The 15,543-nt window shown below is 41.2% G+C and overlaps 1 protein-coding gene and 2 pseudogenes across 4 annotated transcripts in view; 1 reads left to right on the forward strand and 2 right to left on the reverse strand.

The window, feature by feature from the left end:
• CECR2 (CECR2 histone acetyl-lysine reader) overlaps positions 1–15,543 on the reverse strand; it is a 160,292-nt gene that overhangs the window by 69,785 nt on the left and 74,964 nt on the right. The gene's annotated exons all lie outside the window — the stretch shown is intronic.
• On the reverse strand, positions 2,756–4,491 carry LOC308659019 (serine/threonine-protein kinase 40-like; annotated as a pseudogene). Its single transcript has 2 exons — positions 4,123–4,491; positions 2,756–3,931 (listed from the first exon to the last, which is right to left on the reverse strand). The product of its transcript is annotated as a serine/threonine-protein kinase 40-like (transcript).
• On the forward strand, positions 11,785–13,760 carry LOC308657856 (histone H2A.V-like; annotated as a pseudogene). Its single transcript has one exon. The product of its transcript is annotated as a histone H2A.V-like (transcript).

Raw genomic sequence — 15,543 nt, forward strand, 5'->3', positions numbered from 1 at the left:
GAGGGCAAAACTGATCAAATTATATTGTTATACTGTGTACACATACAAATATGTGAAAATGAATTCCACAATTATATGTAAATATAATGCACCAATACAAATGAAAAAATAAGACTTTTATTTCTCAAAATCATAAGCCTAAAATAATGCTGGTAGCTGTCAACATTCACTAAACTGACCCCTGGTAAAGAGGAACTGCAGAGCAAAAATACTCTATCAAACCCCTATTTTTCAGATGTAAGCAGCACAAACACATTAACTATAATACAATATTCACTTTGACAACTTAAGAACTAGAATTTTTCTTCTGATTATTTAATAACGTGTGTGTGTGTGTGTGTGTTACTTACTGGGGATCAAACCCAGGGCCTCAAGCATGCTGATCAAGCACTCTGCCACTGAGCTATACCCCCAGTCTCTTTTATTTGAGATAGTGTACCTCTAAAATCACCCAGGCAGGCCTCCAATTTAAGATCCTTCTGCTTTAGCATTCTAAGTAGTTGCAATTACAAGTGTGCCCCAGTGCTCCCACCTTCCTAATTACGTTTTAAAACTTGGTGCTAGTTGCCAGGTGTGATGGTATACACCTATAATCCCAGTGACCTAGGAGGCTGAGGCAGGAATATTCCAAGTTCAAGGCCAGGCTCAGCAACTTAAGCAAGATACTCAGCATTCAGTGAGACCCTATCTCAAAATTTTAAAAAGCAATAAAAATGTGTCACTAGTTAAGAAACTTCATTAGTTGGCCTAAAGAAATTCTTAGGCAACTGTTTCAAAACTGGTAAAATAGTTTACTTGTGGGAAAACCATGAAGACAAAGATCTAAAGGATAGTAACAAAAACCTGTGCAAAATCTTATGGCCAATATTAATGACACAAAACAAATTTTCTTCCCTACTTTTCTCCTGCCACCAAGCCAAAGATAATGAATGTTTCTCTGCTCTCATCATAAAAGCAGCATTTACGTTAGATGATTATTTCCTCTATCTCAAATATTTTCCTTTCCTATCTTCTAGGACACATATAGCACCGGGCCAGCATTCCTTCTCAGACTTTGCTGTTTCCCACAGTCTCCCAATTCTAAATATTGGAAACTACTCCTGGGGCTCAGTCTCTGAAACTCCTCTCTTCCCCTGTCCTTTCTTCCCTTTTCTCTCTATACTGGGCCTTGAGAGCTCATTTAGCTTCATGGCTTAAAACTCCATCCATGGAAACCAGGTGAGGTGAAACAAACCTGTAATAACAACTACTTGGGAGGCTAAGGCAGGAGCAAGAAGATCACAAGTTTGAGGCCAGCCTGAGCAGCATAGGGAGATCCCATCTCAAAATAAAAAGGACTAGGGAGGTAGCTCAGTGGTAGAGAGTCCCGTGTTCAATCCCAGTACTGGGAAAAGGGGTGGGGGATCAATCCATGTGCTGGGAGTGTACTCAGAGGTACAGAGGTAGAGTGCTTGCCAGTATGCACAAGGTCAGGCCCTGGGGAGTTTGATCCCCAACAAGGGAAAAAGACAACAACCCAACTCCATCCATTATGTTAAAGACAAACTCACACTTTTCTTCAGAATCCCAAAGTCTGCCTAGCCAATCTCATGACTGCACTTAATATCTCCACTGAATATGAAACAGTGACTTAAAATGTAACCAAAACTCAAATTTTATGTCACCTTTTCACACCCTCCCCTCTAACTTCCTCAATCTCAATATTTAGGATCTTTTTCCAGTTGCTCCAGGAGAAAATTCCGGGCATTTCCCGCCCCAAGATCAGTAAGTTTTATTGCTGACATGCAGGAAGAGTCCCCATGTAGTACAAAAATATGTCTTTATACAAACTTTTTTGTGACTTTTTCCGGTTTTTTTTTTTTTTTTTTTTTAACAATAGGTGTGTGACACCAGTGAGGGCAGACCCAATCTCCTCTCATTTGTTTCACCAGAAGTGTAACCAGAAGTGGGTTGACCTTTATCTGGTAGGGCTTTGCAGACCTGAAGATATTGTTTTGAAAAGGAGACATCACATATGAAAAGCAAGCCCAAGGGGCTGCTGGACAGGCTCTGCCAAGGCAGGCCCTGGCGAGGCCTCAGAGCCTCACTAGAGAACAGACAGTCACAGGGCTGGGAGCCCAGGCCGACTACATTTCTGCTCCCTTAAGAGAATTTTCTTTATCAAATAAATATAGAAAAGAGTCCTCCCCACCCCATAGCATCGTGCCCTGGCACTCAGAGGCTGCACGGAGGGGCTAGAGGCAGAACTGGGTACTCAGGGAATAAATGCTGAGCTCAGATGGGCTCCCACAGACCCAACAAAGCAGAGGCTCAAGGCACCCAAGTGCTGGATTGGGAACATGGGAAGGAAGGGGCATGGGTGGCCCTGCTACTGCTGGCAAGAGGTGGCCCCATTTTTTCTAGATGGGGAAACGGAGGCACCAGGAGGTTTGGGAACTTGCCCAAGGTCACTCACAAGGCCAGGCCCAGAGTCATTTTTTTTTTCCTGGGGGTGGGGGTGTTCCCAGAGCTCACACTCTGGGAAACATTGTTACTTCCCCCAGTGGAGAGTAAGGAAGGTAGAAAGGGCCTTACACTGCCCAAAGGGGACACTCAGCCTCTCTGAGGTAGGCCTGTAGGGAAGGGTCTTTGCTTGGTACCAGAAAGAGCTAAATTCAGTGAGGGAAATGGGGAGAAGAGGGCATTTTGGTGAGAACAGCATTTCTGGAAAGATGGGCATCCACTTCAAAATTTCGGCTCAAAAGAGGCAGCAGGGCTGTTCTCAGGCCAGGCAGGCAGGTCCCCAATCCCTATAAGTCTCCCAGCCCATGAAAGCCCTTGGCCAGGGTCTCTGAGGGGAGACACACCATCTACTGAGGCAAGGCGGGAGGGGAGACACCCCACAGTTCATTCTACGAACACCAGGGGTAGAGGTGAGACAGCATGCAAGTAGGGCCCTGTCCCTGGCCAGGCCCAGAGTACCCCAGCCCAGTCAAAGGCTCCCTTCATATTGTATTTCATGTGCTTGGGTACCAAGTGAAGGATGGAGAAGAAAGCAAGGCTAACCCGCATGTGCAATACCTCAGAGAAGCTACTACGATTCGAGAAAGAGCCAAGTCTAGAAAGAACTCCCATCACTGAACAGAGGCCCAGTGGGCTGGGAGCAGAGAGGTCCAGCAAGGAGGACTCCCTTTTTTGCCTGGAGGTGTGGAGGGAACCCACATGTGGGCCGTGGATCCTGCTGTCCAGCCATGCTGGGGACAGGGACTGCCCTGGGCTGGGCCAAGCCCTGTGAGCTGTCTGCATTGCTTATCTGGTCCTCAATGTCAAGAACCACTTGCAAAGGCTCGCTCAGAGATGACAGGGACTGCCACGTTGCAGTCATCAATGGCAGCCAGGCGCTGCTGAGGGTCAAGGACCAGCAGTTTCTGGATGAGACACACCCATCCTCAGGTATGGTGTACTCAGTGGCCTTAATCTTGCGTGGTAGAGCTCCTGTGGGATGCTGTCATAGAAGGGGAACTGCCCATAGAGCATAGTGAAGAGCACCACATCCAGGGCCCACATGTCACTCAGATTGCCCCTATATGGCCAGCTGCTGAGCACATCAGGACTGATGTAAGCGGGGCTCCCACTCTAGTCCTTCAGCAGGTCCCCCTCGTTCACAAGATGCTTCCCGAGGCAGAAGTTAGTAATGGTTATCCGTTATGTCCTTTTATTGAGCACCATGTTCCCAAGCTTCAGGTCTCTGTGCGCAATATAAGATAACCAGAGTTTCCTGCTCGCTAAGCCTCTTCTCCTTAATGACGTAGTGCTGCAGTTTGATCAGGTCAGCAGTCTTGTCACTGAAGTCGTGTGCACAGAGACAGTGCAGGACAAGGCAGATGTGCTTCTTCATCTTCTTAACCATTCAGCAAGATTCTTTATGCTCAATGATTTCACAGATGCAGTCCTGAGAAGTAAGTGGGCAGACAGGGCTTAGCTGTGGACCCAGCAGGGCCAACGCCAGGGGTATGGAACTGTCCTCAGGAGCGGCACACACTCAAACCAACCAGAGCCTGGATGAAGACTGCAGGTGTGGGAGGTGGAAGACAAAGCCCCAAGAAACCAGATGGAGTGCTCAGCACAACTCAGCTTCCCCACACCAGGTGCCAAGACCAATGGCTGGAAGGGCCATTGGTAGTGGACCACGCTGTTCTTTGTGTTCAGGAGGAAGAGCAGAGAGTACTTGGTGTGCAGCAGCATCTTGCCTTGCCTCTTCTCTTGGCTCTCTATGCCTTGATCGCCCCTTTCCCTCTCCTCAAGGGTAAGGCCCTTCAGTTGATAAAAGTCACCTGTGCTATATTTCCTTGCCAAACACTGCACAATGCTTGGCACTGGTGAGTCGCCCAAAAGGGGACCAAGGATGAATGGTCCTGCTTTCTTGGCATTATTTCCAGAAATCCCACTCCCTAGAGCCTTCACTCTGGCCGACGTTTCCCTGACTCCTCTGTCTGATGCTCTCAGCTTCATTCTGGGTTCTTGCCCGGGTTGTCAGCTCTGCTTGCCCATAGCCCGCAGCCTGGAGCCGGGGCTGCTCAGCACAGCACTGTGTCCAGGAGGGCCAGGGATTGGCCACGGTCTTGGGAGCTGCTCACCACCACCTCCCAGCACAGCTGCGTGAGCAGCCACCACCACCACCACCTCAATTTGAGAGATCTTTAACTTTTTCTCTCTACACATCAAATCAATTAACAAATCTTATTGGCTCTACCTTCAAAACCACTCTCACACTTTCTCCGTGACCCTTTGTCTAACCTTCCAACTATTTAAAAGCCTCCTGACTGAACTCCCTATTCCTACCTCTGTATGGTCTTTATGTTTTTTAGTATTTATTTTTTAGTTGTAGTTGGACACAATACCTTCATTTTTGTTTATTTGGTGCTGAGGATTGAACCCAGGGCCTCACACATGCTAGGCGAACGCTCTACCGCTGAGCCACAACCCCAGTCCCACGTATGTTCTTTATCTTAACAGTGAATGAGCCTTCTAAACTTAAATTAGACTATGCCTTTGGGCAAATGCCTCCCTCAAAGTTTATATTATGTCCTTTAAGACCTTACCTCAGATACCTCCTGCTGATCAAAAATCATCATTTCCTACCACTGTTATCCATTTGTCACTCCACTTTACCATATCAGCTTCTTGCCCGCTCCTCAAACATCCTGGGCATCTTTCTGCCTCAGGGTCTTTGAATTAGTTCCTCTACCCATAATGCTCTTCCTCTAGTATCTGCAAGGCCTGCTGACTGACTTTCTTGAGGTCTCTATCATCTCTAATCTTTATAGCCTGTTTTATTTTCCTAGTTTAATTTACCATTTATTAGTTCTAGGCATTTGTTTTCTGTCTCCACCATAATTAAATAAATTCCTTGGAGAACTTCATTTTTTGGTTTGTGCTCTTTCCTTAAAATTTTATCTTCTGACAAAGTATTTAGTAAATATTTTTGAAAAAAGTTAATAAAGACTCCAGAATCTAAGACTTGAAACCTAAGACTATACCTTAGAATGAGAAACCTTCAATCCTGGCTATTCTAAAGATGATAATAAGTAAAAACATGAATACTGACAACATTATAAAAACAAAGCATCTGAAATATTTTATGGCTACCTGAAGTTCAATATGGAATCATTTAACAATCACCTACATCCATGAAAACATTTCTTCCAAAAAAATAAATTATAAGTATTTACAGGTAGAGCAAATACAGGTGTGGCTCTGGGAAGTTCACTGATGGGTTTAGGATACAAACTGTGGAGAACCACTGCTTTGGGTCTAGGCGTTATTAAAGAGCACTGGATGATGAATAAGAAATGCATTAAAAACTCTTAAATCCATGTGTTCCTTCGTGTCTTCACCCCCACTGCTCTAAATGGACAGACGGGTACGTTTGTATTTGTGTTGAAGCTTTAGTCCTCATGGTGTTGGTATTAAGAGGCGGGGCCTTTTGAGAAATGATAATGTCATGAGGGTTCTGTCCTCCAGAATGAGATGTATGACCTTGTTTTCATTTTTTAAAAGAGGCTTCAGAAAGCTGCCGGTCACTATGTTCAGTGCACTGTCTGTAATCCCAGTGGTTCAGGAGGCTGAGGCAGGAGGATCAAAGCCAGCTTCAACAACAAGGTGCTAAAAAGCTGATTGAGTCCCTGTCTCTAAATAAAATACAAAATAGGGCTGGGGATGTGGCTCAGTGGTTGAGTACCCCTGAGTTCAAGCCCTGGTACCCAAGAAAGCAAACCAATTAGCTAGCTAGCTGGCTGCATAGTCCTTCATCTCTCCTGTCATGCAACGACACACTGTTCTTCTACTTTTGCTTTTCCACCAGTTCTGCCATGTGAGAACAACACAAGAAGATGCCGTCAACAGAACAGGCACTCATGAAACAACAGATCTTCCAATACCATGATCTCAGAATTCCCAGCTTCCAGAGCTGTTGAGAAATATATTTTTATTATTTATAAATTACCCAGTCTCAGGTATTTCTATTATTACAGTGGGAACACACTAAGGTGGGTGATTCTGAAAATCAAACTTCTAGACTTCAAATTGGTCTCCCATGTTCAATACAAACTAAACCAATGTTAGATTAAGTTTGCTTAGATCCCATTCTTATTATCACTTTTGTTTGGAAGACTTCAAAGAATTCCAGTAACTCACAACATTGGTATGTACTTAAACTCCTTAAGGCTTACCACCCAAAACCCTCCCAAATGACTCCAACCTAACTTCTAGGCATTATTTCCCATTAAGATAAAGATCATATGGAAATGTATTTTTCAAAAATAAGAGGTACTTCCTAAACTTTCTTCATTTTTTTCTACTGTTAGAAGAAGCATCATTCCTTCACTTTCACCCTTCTATTTCAGGGGACAAACACAACAAGCATCTGGAAGAAAGACAAATTTCTGAGTATTGTGGTGCACAGAGGACTATGATCTGAGAAAAGAAGGCCTGAATCCCTAGTAGACTTCGAATGACTGGGGAATGCTAATTTCCTTCACCTGGACAACTTCATCTACTGGTAACAAAAACCACTAAACACTTGCAGCCAAGAGCTTCCCAAATGATGGTAAGTTCTGAATTGAGTCCTAGCCCCAATCAGAAGTAAGGTGGGGAGGACTACAGGGAGTGCTCTGAATTTATTTTTCTACCGGAAGCACCCATCAGCTGTGAATATTTGAGAAGAGAAAGGGGCCTGAAAAACACTGTCTCACAAACAGAATAGTTAAGAGAATAGAGGGGGAAATCTTTTTAAAAACTCACCCACTATTTTAGGAGGTTGGTAATGTTATAGGCTGGGGGTGTAGCTCAGTGATAGAGCACTTGCCTAGCATGTTTGAGGCCCTGGGTTCAATCTTCAGCAAAGAAAGAAATGAAGATATGAAAAAAGACATAAAGTAAGGCAGGCAGAGAGAATGGAAGAGTGGGAGGGAGGAAAGGCATGCACTGAACCAAACTAGTGCCATTAAGTCGTGTAGCAGAAGTTGAAATCTTAGTCCAGTGTGGTAGTCCAGAAAAGGGCAGACGAAGAACAAGAACAACAAGGTAAGAACAAAGTAAGAACAAGGTAAGAAGAAGAGGAGGAGGAGGAAGAGGAGGAGGAGGAGAAAGGTAAGGAAGAAGAAGAACAAGATAAGAAGAAGGAGAAGAACAATGTAAGAAGAAGGTGAAGAAGAAGGGGGGGAGGAGGAGAAAGGGAAAGAATTCCAAGTTTAACCAGATAGGGAGCAAAAATGGTATTAACAAAAATTTTAAGATGTATATTACATGAAATATTACCCTTACTCCTGATGTGTTAAAATTTTTTTCGTCATTTAAAAAATATGGAAGGGCTGGGGATGTGGCTCAAGCGGTAGCGCGCTCGCCTGGCATGCGTGCGGCCCGGGTTCGATCCTCAGCACCACATACCAACAAAGATGTTGTGTCCGCCGAGAACTAAAAAGTAAATATTAAAAAATTCTCTCTCTCTCTCTCTCCTCTCTCACTCTCTCTTTAAAAAAAAAAATAAAAAATATGGAAATAGTACCACTTATCTATTTTCTACATTGTATTAATGGCATAGGCCTCAGAAATAAGAGTAAATATTTCTATTATAATATTTTTAACAGAGTTTAGAATAAACGTAGAATAAGCAATTAATTTCTTTGAAACCATCTCCACACTGTTGTTACAGTAATAAAGGCACTTTTTCCAAGGCCAAGACTAAACAAGCTGGGTATCTTTATAACAGTGCTTTGAGGGGAAGTTGTTACTGTGTTCTTCAAAAAGGTGTTTCAGAAAGTTTCCTGAGGAAAACAAAAATGTCTCAATTGTATTTTTGGAAGCACAATATCTGACAGATTTTCTGAAACTACAAAAGAGTAATTTACAGTTTTTATTTCGGAACAAACAAGTTATTAATATGGACAACTTCAAAAGCCCCTGACTCTAGACTGTTTCACATGAATGACAAAACAGTAAGAGGGAGTGGGAGACTTGACAGACCAAAACATGTATTTGAAAGAAAACAAAATTAATTCCAACAAACTTATTAAGTTAATTTTTCAATTTGGTCAATTTTTCAACAAAACTGACACAGGTGCATTAAAATGTTGGAAATCCTAAACTTTATATATTCTTTATTATCATTAAGAACAAAAACTACACATATTCCTATAAATAAGACACTGGGACAATATAGAATCTTGATATATATATATATATATGCCATCCTACATGTAGGTCACTGAATGAATGTTACCTGGGACTCTGGAACAAAATAGGCTAATGTCCTATATTGTATCTTACAAGAATGGCTTCCAGGAATTTGTAAAATAAAATGAGAAAGTAGCAAATCCAGAAAACAATGCAAGTATGAAACTCACATGATACAAAGTAGATGAAAAACTACACAAACTCAGCTTTACATAAGATTTTAGAATAAAGGTGGCATTGTCATTCATAGTAAAACAATAGGATATCAAAGTGTTGCAAAAATTGTTTAATCATTGCTGGGCATGGTGGAGCATACCTATAATCCCTGCTGGGGAGGCTTAGGCAGGAGGGCTTCAAGTTCAAGTCCAGCCTCAGCAATTTAGCATAGGGTTGGGGATGTAGCTTGCTTGGTACAGCCCCCTGGGGTCAATTCACAATTCCAAGCAACACCCTGACACACCTCCTCCCCGCACTCAAAAAAAAATTGGTTAAACATTTAGGGACACCCTGACACACCACCTCCCCCACTCAAAAAAAAAAATTGGTTAAACATTTAGGATTGAGTTTTTGACAAAACGGGAACTAAAGCATTAAATACTTCACAGGCAACTATGAAAACTAGAAGAAAACATGGGTATCAAAAACAAGATGATTTTGGATCTGCTGATCCCTTTCCAATTGAGTCCTGAGATGAGACCATAGCCTCAGCTACTACCCTCTTTACAATTAAACTGCGAATGGACTCCTGATCCACAGGAACTTTTAATTACTTAAGTGTGTGTTGTATTAAATTGACAGGTTTGCATACATTACACCCTGTTACACACCAATTGATAATTACTACAGGCCATGTGCAAGGAAGGAATTATAATGAAGAACCATGAAATCTGAAGTGGATCAGGAGGGTGAATCAGGACACGAATTAAGATTGAGAAAAGGTAAAGGATCAGTGTGTGTTAACCCTAGGGGAAAATAAAGACTGTAGGAGCAAAGGTTCTAGGAGGTATCTGGTAATGGTTACAGCAGTATGCTTGAAATTCAAATTTTGGAGCACCTAAAGTTTATTAATGAAAACACCTAGGTTTTTTGCTCTTTGTGTCATATGCACAAAATACCAATATGGATGTGCATGTACAGCTTCCCAGGGGCAGCAGACCTGATTCCCCACCCCACCCCACCCCACCCCACCCCACCTGCCGCCATGACTCAGGAGTGCCCAGCTATGAGGCTGGAATAGAGAGCTGGAAATCTATTTCTCTGGTCAACTATTCACTTATGACATCCTACATGGTTAGCTCTGGCTTGGAGTCTGAATAAATTAGCTTAAGAAAACAATTACACTGAAGAGAAGAAAGCAAGGAGATGAGACTGGACTGGACTGGACTGGAGAATTGTAACTATATAACTAAGATTTGAATCAGGAGTAGTACTGAGCACTGAGTACATGATGTAATAAACTAAATCTTCAAATAACCCTAATAACAAAAAGAGGCTGGCATGACTTCAAACCTTAGGGATTACAGGGAGGGAGGGAGGAAGGTTTAAAAGTGGCAATGGGAAGCAAGTGGGACATCAACCCTACTTCCAGGCCTAGCAGTAAAAGGGCTATAGCAGAGGAAAGAGCTATAAAGTAAGTAATGTCCTCTGGAAAGAGCTAGTTTGGAAGAAAAAGTCTAGAAAGCATTCAAAAGAGAATAATGAAACAGCGATCGGGTGTTGATTATGGCTACTGGTAATTTAGAAAAGACACCATGAATATTTCAGTATCTATGAAGGACATAAGTCAATGCACTATGCTATGAAAGTTAAATTAAACATGATTGGTTTATGTTCTGGTGAAAGCATCTTATCTCATTGTGGACAGGGAACCAGCAGTGGTTCATGGGCCTTGCTTTGAGTGGCACTAGTCTAAAAAATGAATGATGATCTAAGAATCTTAAAGTGACTGACATAAACAGGAATAAAGGGCCAAACAAAATAGCTCTCGGAGGTCAAATGAATGGATGGTAGATTTATGATTGGTTGAGATGAAAAGAAGGTATAGATGTTGCCCAGAAGCATGGCAAAGTTTGAGAACCCTTTTCCCTCCCAGTGGTAGTATGGAGAAAGAGCATGGAGAACTATTTGGCAACCCTGGTTCTCAAAACACCAGATCTACCCTGTCCACTGCTGTAACCAAAACCCACATATTTCTAAATGCTCTCCCAAGAAGAGCTGTACAGTATCCTATTAGGAAGAATTAACTCAAGAGTTCAGGTTCACTTTCTTCTCAGTTTAGGGACAGAAACTCCAGTGGGAACATCTAAAAATCAATAGACAAGAACACTTTTGGCATGGAGACACTATGTAACTGTAATAATATAAGGAGTCAGGCATGGCGTCTCATGTCTATCATTGCAGCTACTTGGAAGGTTGAAGTAGGAAGATGCAGAGTTCAAGGCCAGCCTACTCACAACACAGTAAGACAAGTCTTAAAAAAAAAACAATGAATAACTAGGAAAAAGAGATTTTACAGTTCCTACTTTATTAAAGATGAATGAATCAAGTGGGAGGCTGGTAGCACTGCACTTTTTTCTTTAAAAATATATATATATGTATTTTTAGTTGTAGGTTGACACAATATATTTATTTTATTTTTATGTGGTGCTGAGGATCAAACCCAGTATCTCATGCATATCACAACCCCCAGCCCCAGCACCACACTTTTAAGTACGTCCTGCTCCTCTGGGTCTAAACCCAGGTGCCACCAGGATGCCACAAAAAATATAGGAAGATGCAAGTCATAAGGACCTACCTATAGCAACTAAGACAAGAGAGAGACTGGACTGAGACTTTGTGAGAAAGTGTTTGACCTTCAGAATGATACACCCAGCAAGTGGTGGACTTGCTTTGTAACAGTTCATGAATAATAGTCTTTCATAACCTGAGCAGTGAAGGAAGCCTGAAAAGCCACCATCTCCAGAGCCCAGGGCAGCATTTTACAGTAAGATGTATACAATCCTTTACCTTTATTTCATAATATTTTATACAGGAGAGAGAAAAGAGCACGTATTTACTTGAAAAGCTCTTGATTTGATAAAGTATTCAGGGAGGGAGCCAAGCAAGGAATGAAATTTTCTGCAGGGTTGAACTGGTGCTTAGTAAGAATGAATAATAATAAATTTCTCATATTTCAGGTCAAAAAATAAATGGATAAAGTGGGGTTCAGGTAACAATTTTCTTAAAATTTGGTACGTTTTTAATGTTTATTTTTTAGTTACAAGTGGACACAATCTTTTAGTTTTATTTTTATATGGTGCTGAGGATTGAACCCAGTGCCTCATGCATGCTAGGTAAGCGCTCTACCTTTGAGCCACAACCCCAGCCCTAAAATTTGTTATTTTAAAAAATATGTAAAAACAAATCATTAATACCTATTTCTGTTTAACACATTACCACAAAACTCAGAGTGGCTTAAAATAACAAATATTTACTATCTTTCACGGGGTCCGCAGATCAGGAAATTGAGAGAAGTTGGCATAGGCAGTACTGGATTAGGGTCTCTCATGAGACTGTAGTCAGGTGCCATCATTTGAAGCACTAACGGAGACAAGGATGTACACGTCCACTGTCAGCTCACTCACTTGGTTGGCAAGTGATGCAGGATGTTGGCTGGAGTCAATTTCTCTTCACGTGGGTCTCTAAAGGGTTGCCTGAATGTCCTTACACCATGTGATCCATCACAGCACGAGATCCATGAGACCAAGGAGCAAGTCACGATGTCCTTTAGGCTGTAGCCTCAGAAGCGACACACTGTTGCTTCCACATTTTTCTTTAAGTCACATCAGCCAGTCTGATTCAGTGCAAGAGGGAACTCTACTGAAAGAATGAACATCAGTAGACTAGGGTCACTGTGGATCACCTTGGACATTGGCTGTTACCTATACTTCTAACTAAAATTACTAACAGCCACTCACACTAAGTTTGTCTCTTGAATCCAACAGCAATATCAAGATTTCTGTCTACTCAGACAGCTTCCTTTTTTCTTTTTGGTAGCTGTAGATGGACTGAATGCCTTTGTTTTATTTTTATGTGGTGCTAAGGATTGAATCCAGTGCCTTACACATGCTAGGCAAGCGCTCTGCCACTGAGCTACAACCTCAGCAGAGATGGTGGAGACCATGGCTGGAGGCAAAGCTGGAAAGGATAGTGGGAAGGCCAAGGCCAAGGCAGTGTCTTGCTCACAAAGAGCTGGACTACAGTTTCCCGTAGTCCGCATCCACAGACACTTGAAGACTCGCACCACAAGCCATGGACGGGTGGGTGCCACTGCTGCCGTATACAGTGCTGCGATTCTGGAGTACCTCACTGCTGAGGTGCTGGAGCTGGCAGGTAATGCTTCCAAGGATCTCAAAGTAAAGCGTATTATTGGATTCTCTTATCAAGGCTACCATAGCTGGGGGTGGTGTGATCCCTCATATCCACAAATCTCTGATTGGAAAGAAGGGACAGCAGAAAACTGCTTAGAGGGTTGTTTTAACCAATCCTCTTCCTCCCCGTCATTGTACTGTAACTGGGACAGAAGAAAACAGTGGGGATATGTGGAATTTTTAAAAACAGTTAAATGGAAAGGCATAGACAATTACTGTAGACATGCTAAAAGAAACATTTGTATGTTCTTAGACTCGAAGTTTGATAAAGTACCTTTTCATGTGGTGACAGTGTGTGTTGACTGGCTAGGTTTCTCCCATATCTTTTACACAAAAATGGAATTGATAAACCATTTTTTACAAAATTATTCTCTCAAAATTGTTCTGTTCATGATGTATTGAAAATATTTTGCTCAGCTTTTGAAATTTTTTTAAATCATAATCATTATTCAGAATAGTCTTACAGTAGAAATTGGGAATACAGCTTTATCATGATTGATATTCCATGTTGTATTGAATGTTAGATGCTATCAATTTGTTATAATGCTCCATTATCTTATTATATACCACTAAGGAAGGAAAACTCCTTGAATTAATGCCCTCAATTATAGGATACATCTCAATTTCAGAGATGTTACAATATGGAAAAATATGCATTTAAGACTGAAATGGGGTAGTAGATTTACTGGAATCCTTTACTGAGTACTTACCACGTGCCAGGCCCTGTGGTCAGTGCTTTACTAATCAAGAAATCTCATCCTCACATTATAGACATGGTTCCTGAGATTCACAGAAATTCAATGATCTGCCAAAAAATATTTAGGACTAACAGAGCAGAGCTAGAATATAATACACACCTAGATCTTAATGACTCTAGAGCCCACACCCTTACCTAGATTTAATGTTAGATTTATCAAACATTTCTGCTTTTGGCTTAAAATTCCAACTTTTGGGGGTCTTTTATTGATATAGTAACAGTAATTTGTACAATCTTTTAAAAATTATTTTTTGTTGTCAGTTTCTAAATAACTGTTAGAAGATTTAAGTTAATGTACTAATTAATGGTCCATCAGAAAACTCTATTTTTCTGTCTGGAAATCTTCATAAAGAAGGAAATTTTTGATGTTTTATAGTATAACACTATCAAAACAAAACTCAATTTTGAAAATATTTTATTATGAAAATCCTCACAAATACACAAAAATAAAGAGAACAGTATGATTAAGCCCATCTTCCAACTTCAAACAAAAAAAAAAAAAGAAAGAAAGATGGAAATACATCCATACAGAGGATATATAGCCATATTATTTTTGGAAACATACATCTGAATGGTGATTACCACACAGGATTTTGTTCTGTTTACATGCTTTAAGAAATCAAGTCAGTATGACTTTTTCTCATTAGTAACTAATTTTAAATTGGTCTTAAATGTCAAAAAAAATATGTCACTCTTTTCCTCCAAGGAATCTAAATTATCTGCACATATATTTAAAACTTAAGACTATTCAAATTATATGTCAGAAAACAGAGGAAATTCAGAAGGCAAGTTTTTATTTATCGTTTTTATTAATCTAATCTCTTAAAGGCAGAATGATCTGTTTCTCAGAATTCCTGCAGTTAATTCATGTTCACTTGCCTTGCATTGACTGAAACACTGTCCTTGTCTCGAAGGAACTATCTACCAAGAATGCATCTATGTACAGAAATAGTTGAAATGAAGTTACCATTAAGAGCTGGTGGATCTAGATTGGGGTGGTTACCATCACACACACAAAAATAGACTACTACAATCCAGACAAGATAGAAGGTGTTGACATAATATTAAGGAATAACAAATAATTCTCAATTAGATGTGTGGGAGTACTAAGACTCTGTTTTAACTAGATGGATAACAGTGCAAGTTATATAGACAGAAGGGATAGGTTTAAGAGTCAGAATTTCCCTTAAGTGTGGGAGAAATAAACAGGTGAGGGTATCCAGTAAGTAGTATAGACAAGGGAGATGGAGCTTGTATTTGTCGTGGTGGTTTATTGGCTAGATTCTGAGTTTTACTACCCCAGCATAAAAAGAGAACATTAATGTTTACATGTTAGATAAGAAAAGAACTTGAGAAAAAAAGAAGGACTGACAGTAGTATTAGAAAAGCAGTATCTGACAGACCAGGGTAGAGAGAATGATAAAGTGCTATAGAGTTCAAGAGAAGACAACTCACAGTATAATAAAGAACCCAGAGCCCCTGAAGTTTGCCAGACAGAAGCATGATAAGAGAAGAGGACAGGTGGGGGCAGTACATCAAGATTGGATCTACCAGCTGGGTGCAGTGGCTCACATCCAGGATCCCAGCAACTCAGGAGACTAAAGCAGGAGATCAAGAGTTCAAAGCCAGGGCTGGGGATGTGGCTCAAGCGGTAGCGCGCTCGCC

This window comes from Spermophilus citellus (assembly GCF_964194105.1).
Source record: "Spermophilus citellus genome assembly, chromosome: 10".
In the NCBI taxonomy this organism is placed as follows: Eukaryota; Metazoa; Chordata; class Mammalia; order Rodentia; family Sciuridae; genus Spermophilus; species Spermophilus citellus.